Source organism: Hermetia illucens, chromosome 3, assembly GCF_905115235.1.
Source record: "Hermetia illucens chromosome 3, iHerIll2.2.curated.20191125, whole genome shotgun sequence".
Lineage (NCBI taxonomy): Eukaryota > Metazoa > Arthropoda > Insecta > Diptera > Stratiomyidae > Hermetia > Hermetia illucens.
In genome coordinates, this window is record NC_051851.1 from 179358077 (window position 1) to 179372017 (window position 13941).

Genomic DNA, 13941 nt, shown 5'->3' on the forward strand with positions numbered 1-13941 from the left:
ATCGTCGACTACTTCCGACAGCGGAAGCTACTCTATGATTCGGACGAATTGTCGAAAATGTATGTAATAACCGCAGGAGTTCCGCAGGGGTATGTTGCCCTCTGCTACGGAACTTAATGTGTAATGGCTCCCAGTAGTTAAGCAAGCTGTTGTCGTCGGATTCGCAGATTTTGTTGCGGTGGTCATAACATCCAAACATCCAATCACCTGGACGAAGTAGAAATATATGCAAACGAGACTATAGGGACGATCAAGTCTTGACTTAAAGATCACGAGTGGGAGCTTCCCGACCACAACACGAAGTTGGTGCTCTTTACAAAGCGGCGAAAACAGAAAACTGTTGAAATTTATATCAGACGCATGTCATTAGCTCTCAGTCATCGCTGAAATATCTGGGAATAACATTCGACTCCAAGCTGAGTTTTAAACCTCACTTAAAGCTTACTGGGCAGAAAGCAGGGACTATCAGCTCAACACAGACAAGGATGCTTCCAAATATAGGCGGCCTGAAACACAGTGGACGATTACTTTTATCGCGAGTCGTTAGCTCTGTCCTTTTATACGAGGAACCAGTGTGAGCGTCGGCAATGAAAATCGGAGAAAATCGCAGACAGCTTTGAGCTGCATATCGGCTAAGCGCTCTCTGAACACGCTGCAGCTACCGAACAGCATCTTATGAGGCAGCATGCCTGATTGCGGGGATGATTCCGGTGGATATTCTAATCCATGAGGCCAGTCATTTGTACCAGAATCAGGAAGCGAGAGGCGAACAATGGTGGACACTCAGGCTTATCCCAGACATAAGTATGTAGACTATGCGAAACCACGGGGAGACGAGTTACGATCTGACTCAACTCTTAACCGAACACGATAGATACATGAAGTACCTGTATAGGTTCGGTTAGATAAATCGCTCGATTGTCCTACGTGTGAAGGTGCAGCCGAAAATGCAGAACACGTTTTCTTCGCCTGCCCAAGATTCAAGGAGAAAGCTTGAAGCAGAGCTAAATACCCGTTTAACGGTGGAAAATCTGATAAAGTTCATTGTGCAATCAAATACAGCATGGACGCAGTAGTTGCTATGGTAAAACAGATCCACCAACAACTAAAACAGCAGAACCATAGCGGAGACATAGATGGGAAGCTACTGCAATAAACGGCACGCAAAGCAGTAGCTGCTCGTTTAGCGTGAACAGCTAAGAATTGAATACCAGAACGGTGGCCCCGCGGGGAGGGTGTGAAGAAAATATGTTAAGTTTTAGTCGATAAGAGTCAGGCATGCGTGTCCTAGATTCCAGATGCGTATCTATGATGGATTTCCCCTAGTCAAAATAGGATACCCGGCACCAACTAGCCGAAAACCAACCTTCTTGATAAGCGGGAAATCCTGTCTTTCACAGTATGTTGTAATAAGCGGAAACTCTAAGTTACCACGGAAAAATTGACTTCGTAGTGGAATACTGTTTTGTTATTTATAGTACACTCAGTAGAGTTAGGACTCTGAGGTGTCGGTGCGGAAGACTTGCTTTCTCGAGCAAACTAAAACTAAGTGGCCGAGTAAAACCTCGACGAGCTGGCACCGTTGTACTCACTTTAGTTTGTTGGCCGTGATAGGTGAACGCTCCGAGGCTTATATAGGCGATCAAACAAGAGCCTGCACGAAGGCTTATCTAAAGTGGCTTCAGTCAGAAAATCTCACCGGGGGTATACTGGTACCATGGCAACCGAATTTGCCTGAGTCTGAGATGAATTCCTGGTTCATTTACTCTCAGTCCGATTATTAGCAGTTGGCATCTTAATGGGAGTTCCATGGGGGCTGTTGTTATGTCCAAATCTTCGGGCCTCAAACGTGGAGTTGCGTTTCAACGCGGATGTCGCACTCCTTAGTTTAATTGGGTAGATAAATACTTTCAAAGTGCAAAGCTATTTGCCTACCTAATCAGGTGTGAATTTAGGGTATAATTGTCGACAATACTTGCTATCACGTATGGCACGATAAAGGTTTAGGTGGATTTCGATTTTAGGAGTAACAGCTAGAGAACTAGATTCACTCTAAATTACCACCTCATCTTGTAAAGTGCTCGTCCTCGGCACAAAAAAACTTGATTATATTTGTACAGAGGAGGTTACAGGATTGAATGTCTTCAGTGAATACGTTAAACCCCAACAAAAAACCGGAAAATAATACAATCTTTGGAAACCTCTGCAATACCCATACAGGCAAGCGAAACCAATGTATAGCCAAAACAGCCCTTTCATTATTCTGGCAAGCACATTCCCAGATTATAAAGAGACAATTCTGTCTTATCTTGTGGGTAGTTCGGTTTATAGGTAAATCAACTTCATGCAAAAACTAACTATCCATTTTAATAGGTTTTGCCAAAAGACAAATGTTCCTAAACGGAAGGAAATTTTAACTTTCCAGTATTGAAGAAAGGTGGCAGAGACTAAGATTGATGATGAAATGATTTTTTATCCAACTCCGCCGTTCATATGAGCCCACTTTATATGATCATAATTTCATTGTGATAAATTCACGTGAAATAGAAAACTTTGATCTTCTACAATTTTGTTATTAGTCATTGCATTTTTTTCAAACTTTCCAAAATTGTGCATTACATTATTATGGTGGTGCCAAATTTTGTACCTCTAGCATGAACTTAAAGAGGGTTTTTCGGGTAAATTTCTAAAATACGCTATTATCAACTGATATCCGAATAGCGTGTATTTGGAGACCTAGATTTCCTTTGGTTGCACCATTGTGATTTTTTTTCAGATTTTTCGGCTGGATGGATTCTGCGAGTGAGACTTGTCTCACTTCTTGGGACACACATTTTGAGCCCTCACTGCCACATGCTTCACCCAATATCAGAAATAAGATCAGTTACGAAAAGTTCTAATTGTACTCTTTCATTCAATGCCCCACATGGCTATATTCTGTAAAAAAAATGTAGACCCCACTTCCGCATGTTTGGGAGGCCCTCCTTTAAACTTCACACATGTATGTAAAAGGATTCGCAGACCACTTCTGTTCACCAAATTTTGTGTCAATAGCCTTGGTCGTTTCCGAATAAATCGAGTGCGACAGACAGACAGACAGACATTGAATCGATTCTAATAAGGTCCTGTTTTACACAAAACCTTAAAAATGACGTTACTACTACTTAGAACTTATGTGGTCATGGAATTATTCAATTCCAACTTCAATGGAGCAACCCCAGAAAAATATATTCGCATTACTTATTCCTTTGAGTTGGCTAGCAATGCTTCCACACACTCAAGCTAGACTGATCAGTTGGGAAATTCAACTTGACAGTGGACTTTCACAAAAACTAAGTTTAAATGCAATTTCCACCTTCTTTGCCTTCTGGATTCGACTACCTAAGATTCAAGTCCATCTATATGCACGTAAGTTTTCATCAGCCAGTGCAAAAACAAAGTGAAATAGAAGACCAACTACCATAGATACAGATCGATGAACAAGAAAAGACCCTCATCCTGGCCAACTTTTCACTTGGCAATGCATATATCCGATGAAGGTTTTTTATTGGTTTTTGTTATCCATTTATTTTTTTTTCTCCTCGTTTCCATGGGTTTCCTCTAGAGGTTTCTGGTCAAACTATGGAAAACTAAAGATTTCCGTCCTTAAGCTTTCACAACGTCCACAACGTTTTGACCAATAGATCTGCTCGGTCGTGTGTGTATGTATTTTCAAAACAAACGGACTACATTCTACGTGATGAATTAATTCCTGGTCGTCGGAGACGAAGATAAATTTCCACTTGAGGTAATTTAAAGATATCGTGAAAAATAGTCGTCAAGTCGAAGGAAAGAAATTGAGAAATTCAAGAAAAGATATAAGATTGTAGCATGTGGAAAATACGGAGATGTGAATTAAAGTGGGTTCAATGGTTTTACTCTTGGTCTATTTTAGGGGAGGATGTTGGGAAAATTTCAGATTCACTTTGCCACTTAGCTAAGAAAATATTTTGAAACAAGTTTCTACCGAGATAAAATAAGAAAGTGTCAATGGACACCATCGTCATTGTTTTTCCTAAATAAGAGAGTAAAGATTCTGTGAAGGTCAAGAGACTTTCGAAACCTTCGAAGAATTACAAATATCTGTTGACAAAAGGCTTCTTTTCTTGGCTATTATTCAGAAAATGTCCTGTACAAGAAGTCCTGTCTTGGATAACTGTGTTTCACATCAAGCGATTTTTTAGTAATTAGCCACTGTACCACTAACCGGAAGAGTTTTATTACTGCAACTTTTAATGTAAAAGTTCTAATTAACCTCAGCCACGAGGACAGCTTGCACTATAACACATTTACTAAATATTTAACTATATTTACTTAAATATTATTTTAAATACTAAGTTTCACTTTAGAATAACATTTTTTTTAATGGAATTAAATTTCACTAAAACGAATCTAAATTCTTTTTTTTTCTTAAAAGATTTTCTTCACTTTGATTTATAAAAACCGAAAATGATGGAACCGCACTCGTCCCGAATTGAGCTCCACCGACCTCCGTGGAAGGATTCTGATGTTTGAAAGTTTAAAGATTAAACTCGGTATTTTCTGCGATCTTTGAAGAAGGTCTGGAAATATCTGTGATATTTTTGTTCCAACGTAGAAAGAGTTGAAATTTTAGGAATCCGATCCATTAGAAATCATAACTCTCGAACTCCTGAATACTTTCCACAAACACAAAGGTTCTCACGATCTATTTAAAATAATCAATGACATCCTTAGAAAATCAGTGGATCACGATCAACCGTCACAGATAATCGATGCTGTCCTATTCGAAAAGGATATTATGGATTTTCAAAGGGCCGGAAACTCAAATCGATATGTAGATAATTGGTATCATTATCTATCTATAAATATTTTTTACTACACACTATAAAACGGCGGAAATTCGATAATATATTGACGTCGTGCTTACATTACATCGAACCCGAAAATACTAACTGAACGGAAAAGCTAAGGATTCGTTTGAGGTCCCGATTTTTTCCCAAGGATTAGAATTTTACTGATATTCGTGGTGAATTCCCCTCGTTTTACAACAATGGGGAAATAGAGAAAGTACGGTCTATAGTTTCAAATTCCCCAGGATTTTCCACAAATTCTCTTCATTGCACGAAGGGACTGGGAAAGCTTCATCGTAGCTCGAAGAGGGTCAAACTGAGTAATTCGAATCTAGGCTGCTTGACTGTGAATAGTGCTGGATATTTTGTTACATTTGCATATCTTATAGCAAAAGTTTCCGTGGTGGGAAAGCTTGGCATGTACCAAAAGAGATGACGGGCATTCAGGAATCAAATTTCTCTTTGGAAAAGAGCAGCAACAGGTGGTTGTCCCCTCTCTATAGGTTGAAGCCTTGTTATTATTTCGACGGTTTCGGCCGATTCACATCAGTCCCAATTAGTTGAAGTGTGGTGTTCCAACAACGATTTAAACTCCTCACTGTCTGGCTTTAATATAGTTCTTTCGACCATTTACACAACCACCTTTTGGTCAAGTTCACGTGAAAGATGCCGAGTAAGATTCTCTATGAAGTTACACGGTTTTTTTAATATAATGCTTTCAAGTCATCACTTCCTAGAATAAACATACTATTTAGGCACTACACTACTGGTTTACTACTGTAAACTTTTTAAGAACAGATTCATTACGAATATCAGAAAGATATCAAGGACGAAGGACAACCAGCCTTATTCCAAAATTCTTCCAATTGGATCACTCGCAAAGTGCAAGAAGCCTATAACCCATCCAGATTTTAGCTAAGCACAAAATGCAACCTAACCTCATCCTCATTCCAAACCCCATCATCCCCAGAAAAACCCTTCTACAGTGAAATCAATGTCTCCAGCAACATTTAAACATTGTACAATGGAAGCTCTCAAATCCAACCACAGAATCCTTCGAAAAATGTTCTCACACTTGCACCGCCAATCTCTTCTGCATGAATCCTCCGAAAACAATAGAGATTATCCTTCGTGATACCGGCAACCATTAAATTACTTCCTAACCATATGTCATCCACTATCCTGCTTCTTGCCTGTACTCGGATGAAAACTTGCCATTAATTTTTCATTATTCCGTCTGAAGAGAAACTGGAAAATTTTCCACTTCCTTTTGCGTGCTTTGGTTTCTGCCTGTGCGACCACTGCTGACAGCAATCTGCTCTTGTCTGCTTTCAGGACTAAGGAAATATTTATATGGGTGAAAGTTTGGTGGATAGCATATTGGAGCAAAGGGAAATGTCAAGGAGTAAAGCTGTTCTTCTCGCGCATGTTTTCAATCCAGAAAGTTCATCTCCTGCACAAAGTTAATCTTGTGGTGAAAAGTCCAATGCTGAAGTGGGGATAAATATTGTTGATGATTGTTTCTTGGGCGCCAAAAAGGACTTGTAGCTGAAACATATCGTGACTACAGGTTTAGTCACCTTGCGTATCAGGAAGCGAATGGTTAAGCCGGCACGAATTTAATTCGAGTACGGACAACGAACGAAATCAGTGACGAAGACGTAAAAAGTTCACGAGAATTTAGTCCTTATTCCTTATCTCCGTATCCTTACTAATATTCATGAACAAGTTTCCGACATAGTATCCTTTTGTTTGGTGGATTATGCTGTAGTCTCTCCTGTGCGTACAATCTATGTGATTTGTGATGTGATTATTCTTGTTCCTTAAGACTGTATAATGACAATGAGGGGAATTATGTGAACGATAGTTCGCTTGTCTATCTCGTATTTCGGAAAGCATAGGCCGATACTTAGGGAGCTAATGCTATAGACTATTGCTAGAGGATAGACAGCCTGTTCTGCTTAAAGTGTTTAAGTAGCTCAAGGCAGAAACTGACCATCTAAATCAACGGAGAGCCTAACAAAACAGCAAGAACAAATCAAGAAGTAACCCAGTGCAACTCCCATCCACCCGTTTTACTTTCCACTGCAGATATGTGTAATGCTCTCGTGACAGTGTATACAATTAACATTCATGAGATTTTATAACGCTGGACCATAGTGCTGTCATGATAAGGATATTACACACTGTGTGCAGTATGCATATACTGTGCGATAGGTACCTTAACGGTGGTTGCTTAAACACGAGAGTTTCATAATTGAAGGTGACGTGTGTGATACAGGTGGGTGGAGGTACGGTGAACATTTACAACGGCGACAGGATGAGCAAACATCGCTACTACATACTCCTTGCATAAGCACTGCATCCCAGCATCACTGCATCCTATATTTTGCATATTTCCAGGTAAGCAAAAAAATTTTGTCGTACCATATGCATGTATAATTTTCATTTTATATCTATGTTAAGTCCATGGCGAAACATATACAATGTTAACAGAGCCAAATGCAATCCTGTTTTCCGTGACTATCTTATAACTTGTCCGGCCCCCATTCAGCGTTGGCTCAAATGCTACTGTATAAGTAGATAGAATATAAAATTGTTGTCTGGATTGTTAACAATTTTATGAGGCGCTTTTATCCACATGTGTATACTTGAAAACTTACAAGAGAATGAATATCCAGGAAAGCCAGTGGTTATTCGGTGCAGTTTTTGTTTGCTAAATGGACAAAGATTACAACATAACGTTATGTGCTTTTTGGTTTTTAGACTGTTCAACTTTTACTGGTGGCACCATTAAATGGTATAATTATCTAGAAAAACCTTGACAACCCATTTACTTACCATGATATATGATGTCTACCTAATGTGATTGATTTATGAAAAGTCATTTAAATATAACACTTCTAATTTGTCTAATTCAGATAACTTATTTAAAGATCAATTTCAACACTGACACTCATAAGGACCAACATTTAAAAAAGTTCAAACTTATGAGCCTGATTACACGGGTAAAAAAGCCTGGCAAACACAGTAATAGATAATTGTAGATATCAAATAAATAGAATTAGATTAAAAGTTAAAATTAAAATTAGAAAAATCACTGAACCATCGACCAAACCATCTAAACAAACGGGAAAGTTATTAGATGCAAATTCCTGACATCTGACACAACTTTTAACATTTTAAAGGGTCGAAATTACCCTAACAGAGTATCCTCTAACTACTTACCTTAAGACCGCTCTACTAGTTAACTCAAAATAATATCTCAGCAATTTAAGGCGCCCTCTTAGATGACTGAAGCAAGATCATATCCCTTCTATGGCTTTTTGGCAGTTTCCTTGCTCCGTAACTTTTACCTCATCTCATTATCTTCAATTTTTTAAAAGCCTACTTTGGCGACATAAAACCTATCAAATTGGAATGGACCATGGATTTGGGACGAGAAAGGCACAGTTGCTTAGAAGCTTTCTATGCAAATACAGCATTATTTGGTTATTTTAGACCTTTATTAATGACCGCAGTAGTAACTATTATGAATCCCTAAGCACTCTCCCAATCTAGTTCATTCGTGGTCTTATTTTACTCAAACTTAGGTTTGGTATTCCCGCATCCTATCCTGAAGTTTGTAAATAGACTTTTCTCATCATAAAAAAAATACCAAAAAGAAGTAAGTGCCTTTTCCGCTGTAAGAAAGCTCCGATAAATTCAATTTCACTAAAGCAACGATTGGCGGCGTCGCTCAAGGAGAAGCAACTTATCAAACACACCTCTTCTACTCTGAACAATTTATCTAAAAGTGGTTGCCAAGCGCTATATACAAGGAATATCGTCAAAGCTTAAGTTGACCAAGGAAAGATGATTTTACATTAGATTTAGGAAGCCCAGAGTCCAGATTGCCCAATCGTTGACCACGCAATTGATTCGAACCGTCAGCAAATAGATAAGGGCTCGGGACATCCTCAGTTAAAAATACGACCACACCCTGGATAATCTCTTCGGACCAATTGGGCAGAAACTCTTTTTTTGAGTTAAATACGCAAACTTTCAAAAGAATGGCTGACAGCTTCATCTAGGCCAAAGGCAATTCATCAGACACTGCCTCATCAAATAGCGAACAATAGTCCTCCGAAACGAGCGAAATTCATGGAACTGTTTAATTTTAATTCAGGAAAGTTCCATTCCAAACGCTAACGATGAGATAGGTACCCTGAGGAAATAAAACGAAAGCCTACTGATAAATTGCAGGAGGCCTATCTATTAACAAATCCTTGAAAGACTTAATCCAGAGTCTGCCTCACTATAGGCAACTATCAAAGCAACATACGGTGGGTTTTGCTCCAAGCAGATAAAATGCACAATAACACTGCCACCTTGGGCCACTTCTACTGCAAAATCTAGCAGTTAATAATAAACAAAATCCAAGCCCTAAAACCAACCGTCACAGAGCAGGGAAATACTAAAATCCCTCCAAATATGATTTCCGAGCCCGCGAAAAATTTCAAGGTGACAGGAACAGGGACTACCATCTTCAATGCCGTAACCAAGGATTACTTGATGAAGAAATCGGTAAATTTCAGCCAGCAAATGCTCCTGATATCCAGAGGATACCATACCGCAACAAACAATCCTTTCGTGGAAAGCAAGCTGAAGTTCTTCACATACACTTTCCTGTCGGAAAAAACCACGTCACTTATTATTCGTAGTCTGGACTACACCAATCTGCTCAGAAGATTACCGAGGATCTGACAGCCCAAGGTATCTCCAATGATGTGCCGTCCGTCACATCAAAGATGAAGAAAGAGGCCCGGATACTGAAGCCGTTTCTAGCCACCTTTGATGCCTTTTTCGAGTTGCACGATCTCACCCTAGTAAAAGCAATAAGCCGCACTTTAGTTCGCTTCGAGCGGATTATTTAAACAGATTTTGCAGGAAAAACACTACTAGCGAATCGATCATGCGGAACTGTACTGTCAATTCCAATACCGCTGTGTCAATTTTACTGGACACACGAGCCAGGTGACCGTTCTAAGATGCCGGACTAGAGTCCCAAGTGCGTAAACTGTGAGGCCAGCGACCACCCCGCTAACTACTGCTAGTGCCTTAGCTTTGCCAAAGTGATGGCGATGGAACGCCCGAAAAAAGCGCCGCTGCTTCGCAGTCCAACCAAATTTCACCTTCTAGAACGCACGTGATTTCAATGCCTTCTTTCACTCAGCCTTCCTTGTCTTTCGTGCATGCATCACGCAACCCAAGCCTCCCAGACCCACATGTACCTTGTAATCAAACCATCCCGAATCCCCGAACCCTCGTATACAGTTCATGATGACATTCAACACGATGATTAACCTTATGGCATCAAACCATATATATTAGGATCGTTAAGTTGAACATCAACTCTATAGTCGATCGAACTCTAAGGCACGAGCTCGAATTGTTTCTGAGCGAACAGAATCAGTAAAGTCACATTTTAAAGTTGCAAGCTATTTCCCACAGAGAGATATCATCTTAGCTAAACCTGATACCTCCTACCTTGCCGAAGGCACCGCAATACTAGTCTTCGACAAATTCTTCACCACAAAGTTCTTTCTTTCAGCCAATGCGGACTTCAGGAACGCCAAATGGCGACTCATAAACCGATTCCTCAAAGCCAAAGCATTCCAGCTCCAACTCTCTCTGAATCAGAGAGAGAGAGAGAGAGTTTTAAACGATACATTGACAGTGCGGTTCGTCAATATACTGAAGCAATTCAGATGGTATGTGACAAATTCGTACTAATACGCCCCTTCAACTTCCGTAGCCTTATATTCCTCCGGGACGATATCTTATGGCGGGCCCACCACCGACCCTTCATCCTCATAGTTCTACACCCAAAGAATCAGCCAGGCTGACCTGTTCCAAATTATCACTCCCTCCAAACAGAATTCCTAGTTCAATTCTGCCTATTAACTTCATTAAGTCCGAGATGGTCGCAATGTTCATAAAGCAAAGCAGGAACAAAAAGTCGACCCAATTTGATAAAATTCCTTCCACCATCCTTAAGAAATGCTCTGTCCCTATCAGCTCCTTCCTGTGAACGTTATTCAAACATTTCTTGTTGAACACTAATCTTCCCTCGAGCTGAAAGTGTGTTCACATCCCACCCATCCTAAAGAAAACCGAAAATCCTCTCATCCTGGATACTAACAGACCTATCTCTATCCTTTCAGCCTCCGGCAAAATCTTCGAACGAACCATCAGGTTAATGTAGATGATCACTGTAGTAAAAACAACTCTATCTGGGACTTCCAGTTCGCCAACCAAAGAGGTCATTCGGTTGAGCATGCCCTCATTAGGCGCAAGATACCTAGCCTGTCTTCTTGACATAGGGGAAATTTTGGACTCCGTGTCGTAATACGGACTTATTTATAAGCTAAACAACATAATGTACCTTCATCCGCACCTGTAAACTAATATTTAGCTTTGTTGAAGGGCAGTAATCCCAAATATAAGCTCAGCAGCAACTATCATCCCCTTACACCAATCCAGCTGGAACCTCGTAAGGATCAGTCCACCCTGTAATCCCACCCTGTAAGCACATGAATTTTAATGAATTTATACGGGATCATAAATCTAGGAAGTCGCTACTGATAATTTACAGAAAAATATTTATGTAGAAAAACCAATATTTAAAGAGGAGTTGAGGACCAAGTGACAGAATAAGATTTGATAGGGAATGAGAGACGGAACAGTTAACAAAATTTATCCTTCACTTCTTGCACTGATCCAGGCTAAAGAGGTCATATCATCATAATAAAAGTGAAATGGATATAGGATTGAGTTAACAGCCTTCCCAACCTAGTTGCCTTCCTTTACCGTGGTAAGGTGTGGTTCTAGAACGAACACGTAACGAACATGGTTTTGCCTAATTTATATCCTAAGCCCAAGTCAACAGAGAAGCCAATTCACTTTGTAATATGCCTAATAAGCGAAGATACGTAGGTTTTGTTGAAAACAAAAACTTGTTAAAATTGGTTTAATGTCTGTCACACGCACGAAAACCGACTATCGGCACGAAATTTAGTGGAAAATTTGGAAATGCGAACCCCATTCATGGCTCCTATCCAAGCAAAGACGAGGCGTATTTTTTTTCACCAAATGTAACCATCTGGGATATCAAATGGAAGGTGAGGTCGCGATTGGTATGTTTCCAAGTGGATCTTAGTTTTGGCATTGGTAGCAAAGGGAAGAGAGGGTTATCGGTGGTGAACAAAAACTGTGTCCGGATAGCTGAGTGGTTAGAGCACGAGGCTGTTGTATGGAACGTCGCGGTTCGAAACTCACTGGTGGCCATCGAATTTGTATCGTGATTTGACGTCGGATATCAGTCGACTCAGCTGTGAGTGAGTACCAGAGTCAAATCAGGGTAATAATCTTGGGCGAGCGCATTGCCTCCTACAAGACTACTGTAATCCTGCAGTGTACCGTTTCGGTCTTGAATGATGTGCTCTAACACACTTCAAGGCCCTGATCCAATTGGATTGTTGCGCCAGCGATTATTATTATTCTCGAAATTTACTGGAAATCTCCCTTAATTTCCTGACTTCGCGAAAGCCTTCGACACTGTAAATCATAAGATACTTCTATCCAAACTCTCGTCCCTAAACGTTGCCATACCACTTGTTTTATGGCTTGCCTCTTACCTTTCCAACCGATCCTGCCGCGTCTATTTTGACGGCTGTACTTCCCGCTCCTTCTCCCCTCTCTTCTGGCGTCCCACAGGGGTCTATTCTGGGTCCTTTGCTATTTTTATTTTTTATTAACGACCTTCCTCCCCTCCTTACTTGTCCCTGTTTGCTCTATGCAGACGACGAAAAACTTTTAAATTTTTGCCCTGATAGATGTGGGTCTACGTCTCCCTTTTTCCAAATAAAAATTGGATAGGATCAATGAACAACATGAGTAAAAAAACCTTGCTACATCGCTATACCTCCATGTATGCAACTCTCCAGTGCCATCCTATAGAACAGGAGTTCGTGCACTGGCTCTTCAATATAACAAAAAACTTCAGGACGGTCATAGAATTTGTCTTGTAAATACGAGCTTGTCTTCCCCCCTGGAAAAAAAGCTGCGATAAATTCAATTCAGCAACAATTGACGTTTTCGTTCAAGGAGAAACCACTTATCAAACACGCCTCTACTACCCCATGAGCAATTTGTCTGAAACTGGTTGCCAAGCGCTATATTAATGAAATATCGTCAAAGGTGACCAAGGAAAGAGGATTTTTCATTCGATTTAGGTAGTCCAGAGTCCGGATTCCCCAAATATTGACAGAAAAAAATCTGGAGATATTATTTTGTTTCAGGATTGAAGCAGTTTCCCATCGGACCGGACCAATTGGAAAGAAATCCTCTTCCATATTTGTGGTGCACAATTCCCTCCTTTTTGAGCTATTATAAATACCCAAACTTTGAAAAGAATGATTGACAATCCAGGGCATAATAATCTAATCCTATACCATATCCCTGTTTATTACTATATTTCTACTCGCACCTATTCCATGAAGTAGGCAAACGGAAAACTTTCTCCACTATTGCAGAGTATCAAAAACAATAATAAGTACGAAAATCCCTCCAATTGTTATTGCCAAGGCCGGGAAAAATTTCAAGGTGACAGTGATTACCATTTCCAACTTCCTGGTGAAGAAATCGGGAAATGTCAACTACCAAGGGCTCCTGATATCTAAAGGCTACACCGCAACAAAGAACTCCCGTGGAAAACAAGCCAAAGTTTTTCCCGTCAGAAAAACCACGTCATTTATTATTCATGGTCTAAACCATACCAATCCACACAAGGAATTGTCGAGGATCTGAGGGCCTAAGGTATTTGCAGTGGTGTCCTGTCCGTCATACCCTTCGTCACATCGAAGGCGAATAAAGAGAGCTGTAGATTGAATCCGCCGCTAACCGCATTTGACGCCTTTTCGAGATGAACGACCTCATGTCAGTGAAATCAATAAACCCCACTTTAGTCCACTCCGGGTGGAGTATTTAAACAGATTCTGCAGTGCAAAAACGCACACGAGCCAGATGA

General features: G+C 40.2%; 1 protein-coding gene across 15 annotated transcripts in view; it reads right to left on the minus strand.

Moving 5' to 3' along the window:
* The window catches only part of LOC119652655 (tyrosine-protein phosphatase Lar), a 994202-nt gene that overhangs the window by 624822 nt on the left and 355439 nt on the right, over positions 1–13941 (minus strand). Inside the window, exon 1 of one of the 15 annotated variants that reach the window (XM_038056911.1) lies at positions 4247–5149. The exons of the other annotated variants lie outside the window; for them this stretch is intronic. The gene's annotated coding sequence lies outside the window, so the exon portion shown is untranslated. Of the gene's footprint in view, positions 1–4246; positions 5150–13941 lie in introns of those variants that run through there. 15 annotated transcript variants of the gene reach the window in all.